This window comes from Amblyomma mixtum, chromosome 9 (genome assembly GCF_055824585.1).
Source record: "Amblyomma mixtum isolate Tamu chromosome 9, ASM5582458v1, whole genome shotgun sequence".
Classification (NCBI taxonomy): Eukaryota; Metazoa; Arthropoda; class Arachnida; order Ixodida; family Ixodidae; genus Amblyomma; species Amblyomma mixtum.
The window spans coordinates 2,153,009-2,158,916 of NC_143020.1; the positions used below are offsets into that span (position 1 = coordinate 2,153,009).

The window sequence follows — 5,908 nt, forward strand, 5'->3', positions numbered from 1 at the left end:
TTGAATCATAATACCCTGTAGCCGAGACTGACAACTGATTGCATTCCTAACGATTTCGGTATCCGTGGTTTGCACACCGCTGAGGGAAAGTACTGGTATTTCATGCAGTGCAAACAATGGCAAGAGATGCTGGCATTGTTTTTGCTGCATTGCGCGCATGCATATCACCAGCTACGCTCCCATATACCTTTCAAGAATGTTATCCGTGCATTCTTTTTTTCTTGCAGTGTGTGATTGACATATAATTTTGGGGGCATGCTTTGCCACTACAATGCTAGTGAAATCGCACTGTCCACACATGCACTTCGCCACTGGTAGAGGCAGAAGCAGAAGGCTTCATTCACTTCCATTGATGTGCATTTTCAAAAGACAAACGCATGTTCCTTATAAAAACAGGACCATTTTATTGCACCATCTGCTAAGCACGTTCAGATGCCTTGCACAACTCCCCCACACATCATGGTGGCAGCCTGCAAGCAAACAAGACCATACCAATGTCATATGTGAGTCTATTTTCAGGAAGTGACAGGAAATGTCAGTGCTCAAAAGTGGGTATTAGCTTGTTCTTTACTGCAGTTACTTTCCATTGACTTAGTGTTTCAGTAACACACAAACACATATGCTTACCTCCCGTCATACAAAAATGTGAGGGCAGTAACGGAAAAGGAAAGAAAATATGTGCATAAACATAGCAAGTGGACTGAAAAGTCCTTACATACATCTAAGTAATTTGCTGCCACTGTAACAATGAGAGCAGATATGTTAGGATAAAAGCCTGCTGAGCACGATAGAAACATATTCTGCTTACGCCATACAGGGTGATACAAAGCTGCTGGAACAATGATACACTGCTTGTTTTGATGTCACCAGCAGTTCACGAAGAAAAAGCTTACCAGCAGAAGGCTGTATCCATTACACACAAGCAGAAAAATGTGAGCTGTGAGGTTGAATATCCCTTGAAAGTGTATATTGATACTGTGCTTCCAAGGAAAGTGAACGCCACAAGCGGGCTAGTAGCAAAAGAAAAGACGCAGCTATAGAACAGAAGAAAGGAGCAGGCATAAGAAGTACAGCATGTCCAACTAAGCTATACTTGGGAAAAAGAAACAACTCAACAGTGCTGTTGCAACGGACATATAAAAGCCCCACATTTTTGAAAATATAAAGCGGAAAGAAATGAAAACACACTGTTTCATGTTTCATATAGCAGGGATCTCAACGGTTACATTTGAAAATCAATTACAAGCATATTTAGAGTGCATTCATCCACAAATGTGCTTCAGCGCCTTTTCAGCTAAGGAAAACACCCAACTCAAGGAGGGCTGTGTAGCTTTCAAGCATTTGTATGAAACAAGTGATAAGTTTATAGCAAAAATACCCTCTATAATGATTTTACCTCACATATACTCACCTACGAGGCCATAACAGGAGGGCGGAAAGAAAAACTATATTGTTGCAAAAGAGCAAACGACTAGGCGCCTTACGAAATGTCACAGTGCCGTGACACTGGTAATCTTGCACACGCGTTCATGAAAAACCGCACTCGATAACACACACTACGAGGTAGCTCACGCACGCGACACAGGTACAGTTGGGACTTCAATGCAGATTCTAATAACAAAATTGCGGTCCGAATGGCTCACCTGCGTTTGGCCCTGACATCAGCCATGCGCGTACGAAGCTTTGTCATCGTCGACCTTTTGCGCTGAAGGTATCGCCGCCGATTCCCCATTTGACACTTTTACACACAAAAAAAACTGGCAAGATAACGTGATAAAAAACGGCGCTGCACATAAATACAAAAGCACAGTAAAAAAAAACACCAACAAGCAAAACAGCACGATACGCCGATGACAGCCTGCGGAGCAGCCGAAGAAGCGACCGAAAGGCAGGACAGGCTTCAGCGTAGTCAGTCGTCCGTACCGGTACAGAGTACCGCGGCGAGAGTTGCGGGCGTCACACACACAGGGGAGGCGCTGCGCACACGTTTCAGTAAACCCCAATAGTTACTGTCTCGTACGTCTTGCTTCAAAATGTTTGACAGCGCCACTGTCGTTGACCGGCGGAACTCCATTGTTGAGTCAAAACGCCCGCGAGATTCAAATGCAGCAGCCCCGTCGACCAACAAACGGGGCGAGTGCGAGCTAACATGAGTCGTTTATCATACCCAAATTTACATCACTGGTAGTTTAAGACCAGCGACTTCAGTTCCTGTCAAAAAAGCCTGGAATATAACAGTGATCTTTCGCGCTGGATGTATTTTGCGGAGGTTACGGCGCACCAAAAAATAGCGCAATTGAATGGCGCAGTAATACCGTTCTGTTTGTCATAGCGAAATTCGGCCTTGAGCAGATCCTTGAATATTTCCTAAATATTTCGCGTGCAAAATTTGTTCCCTATACGACGTTTACTTGCTTCTAAAACTCAGATCAAAAAAGCGCAGTTTCTAGGTTACGACCAACTTTGAACAATGAAAACTAAAAAATTATGACATGTAGCTCAATGAAATTTTCAAGAATTAACAACATGGGTACTATCTACAATCCTGCTAAATATGTTTGTGATTTATGAACTGGACTAGGAGTTATTAATGCGCCATTCTTTTAAATTTCACACTTTTTTATGGCGCCAGTTCTAAATAACCACCCAATATAACTCAATAAATTGCCTGTAAGGTCCTCGAGTCACACTTAATCTAAAAGCTGCAGAAGCAGTTTTCTTTTCGGAGCAGTAGTTTTCGTCAACAGCAAATCCAACGCAGGCAAGTCGAGCAAAAATATCGTTTTATGCCCCTCGCTCTTTTGCTCACTGCTATCATACTAACGTGAATAGCTTTTAGCGACACATACCATCGCAAAGAAGATACAATTATCTTTACAATGCGCTCAATATCATTTCTCTAGCGCAAACGGATGAGCCACACCGCTCACACAAACATGACGAAAAACGGCTGCTGACCGCCGCTAGCGTGGTACCGCCGCCTTAACGGCCTGTGCATGAGGGGCCGTTGCTATCTACCGCCGCAACTCTCCGGGGGCTGGTTCGGTTACTTTGCACATATTGCTGAACGGCTGCTCCGAGTACTGAAGAAGAACTTGACGACCATATCTTATGCAGCCACTGCTATCGGCACGCAAAGCAGGGAACTAGTAGATGGATCTCAAAACATTAAAGTCGGCATGCAATGATGGCGCATAGTATTAGCGAATAGGGCTGTATCATTTGCGTCTAGCAGGAATAAAAGTGAGGCAAGATATTACAGGGCGAAGCCACGGTTAGGAAAACATTTATTTTCATCTTCAGGGCTGGCACAATCTCTGTTGATACTTGGAAATGTATGAATAAAATACAATAACAGGCGCTGCTTGTAATGACCTATACAACATTGTTGTGCGGCTCGCAGTTCAAGGGATGTCAGTTACAGCCTTAAATGCTTTCGCGTTGGCTTCTGGATGAAACCAGACGGCTTGTCATTTTGGTTTGTCAATTTCTTTGTGTAGTTGACGAGAAGAATTCGGAGAAACTTCTCAGAAATGAGGTGTGTTAAGCATTTGGTGTGGCTTCTGTCAACCCATTCCGGGCAGCATAGGACGGGTGAATCTTCTAGATGTGGTTCAATGATTAGTTACAAAACTTCGAGAATTTCGATCGTGGGAGATACTTGATTGACCGCCTTTTCAAAAAAAAAAACACCGGAATCACTAGAAACCCCGGCTTTGGATAGTGGTTTTCACCATGATTTGTTTTCTCGGCACCTGCTCAGGCCGTAGGAAGAGAGCGAGAAAGCGCGCGCGTCGAGACCGGCCGTGCTGGGAGATTTTTTTTTTCCGGCAGCGGAGACACCCATTAGAAATCAAAGCGAGCCGCTGCCGGCCTCGAAGACAGCGCGCACGTGAACGGGCGAACCAACCGGCCGGAAAGAGCAGCAGCGGGAAAGGGAACTTTTCGTCTGGGCGTCTTTCCTCCTCTAGCATGCGTGTAGTTTGCGTGCTCGACGCTAGGGGTAGCGACGGTCTCTGCCCGACAGAAAACCGGTTCATGTATACGCGGTAGGGTCGGGCTGGTCAGCCCGACATCTGGTGCACCCCGACCCGACCCGCAACGTCGGGCTCCATGTATACGAGGCTATTGTGAGCCCTGAACGCGCAATGGCGTCGCCGAAATCGTAATATATGATATTTTAACCTTCGCCAGAAATGCTTGTTTCGAGCCGATGGTGTCGCAACGCGCGGCAGCGCGGACGGACGTCGCCTTCGGGGGCCGCAGTGACTGCGTTTTTGTGGATGGACTGCAGCCGCGCTTCCCGGTTGACTGTATGTTTGTTCACCTTCTGACTTTTGATCGACTTTATCTAATTGGCCTCTCACTTGTGTTCTGACCTGTTTAGAAATATTCAATGTATAACTTAATTCAGTGTGTTTACTGTTATGTGATTTCCGCAATTGCTTTGTAGAATGTAAATTATGTGTCTGTAAAAGCTGCCGCATTGTTCAATCGAAACTATAAACGTTGTTTTGTTGCTGTTACCTCTTAAACACGCCTCGGTCTCAGTCACTGCGTTTGCTTACCGGCTACGCCGGGCATCAAACGGCCACCCCCTCATTGTCCGGACTCAGTGGTGATGTCGACTAGTCGCCGAACCCGTGACAGAAAGTAACTCCCATGACGTCAAAGGGGTTCAGAGTAGTGGGGCAGGAACATTTTTGTTGAAGGAAAGAACGAGCGGGCTTTGATTTGAATTTTCGCAGCTTTTCGGGGCGCGCATGGCTCGAGTGTTTTGCAGAGGTTATATTCGATGCCTCATCTATTCTGTGGGCTTGTTTTTCAAAATTGTCCGGACCGTGGGCAGGTACCTACCCTTTAAAGCTAAAGCTCTTAGAACGAAAGCTTACATACGAAAACATCGCTTGTCTGTTAAAGTTAGGCTGGGAGAAAAACTATGAACATCTGTGCCCAACAAGGATTTTGGTAGAAAAACTCGTTCAGCTTACCGTGGAGGCTTGGAAGGCAGGACGGAGTTTGACGTCATTTAGGGAGCCTCGTCCGCTGTAGCCGACGTGCTCCACCTCAGTGCGGCACTACCTTAGCGGCACTACGAGAGACTGAGAGCTTCGTAGAAGAGGAAACTTTCTGGCGGCGAGGTAAATGAAGCCACGCGCCGGGCGTCGCCTCATAAGCCGCGTTTACATGAATGCGACAGCAGCGCATCGTATTCATGTAAACGGTGATAATGCGCTAGGAAAGCGCATTGCATCAATGCGCCAGATGGGGGTAGATCTAGAATCGACTTCAGGGGTGAATAGAAACAGGTTTGGAAGTGTCCCTCCTCCTTCTTGTCGTGCCTATACAATGTCCCCCCCCCCCCCCCCCCCCCCGCCGGATAACAAAGCAGACTTGGCTCAAGATGGGGGTCACGCCGGACTCACGGGTTTAGGAAGGGCTATTCTACTGTAACGCAACTAACATCGGTTGTTCATAGTTTCGCATCTGTACTTGATAAAACCGGCCAGGCTGATATTATTTTCATGGATTTTAATAAAGCATTTGACCTCGTCTCCCATTTTAAATTAATTGACAAGCTTAAACAAGTTGGTCTTCCTAACTTTATAGTTAACTGGGTTTCAGCTTACTTATCTAACCGACAGCAGTTTGTTAGTATTGACGACCATTATTCACACAGCCTGCCTGTCTCTTCTGGTGTTCCCCAAGGAAGTGTCCTCGGTCCCCTGTTATTTTTAATATATGTGAATGACATTGTAAAAGTAGTTACTCATCCCGTTCAAATCCGGCTGTTTGCAGATGACTGTGTTTTGTTTAATGTATTTACATGTCGTGAAGACCAACTATTACTCAATTTAAACCTAAACAATATTCTGGATTGGTGCAACCAGTGGGACATGAAACTTAA

General features: G+C 45.7%; 1 long non-coding RNA gene across 1 annotated transcript; it reads right to left on the reverse strand.

Annotated features, from left to right (window-relative positions):
* Positions 1-380: 380 nt before the first annotated feature.
* LOC149328065 (uncharacterized) lies at positions 381-2,977 on the reverse strand. The gene is made up of 2 exons (XR_016285855.1): positions 1,644-2,977; positions 381-470 (listed from the first exon to the last, which is right to left on the reverse strand). It is a non-coding gene; the product is annotated as an uncharacterized LOC149328065 (long non-coding RNA).
* Positions 2,978-5,908: the final 2,931 nt, after the last annotated feature.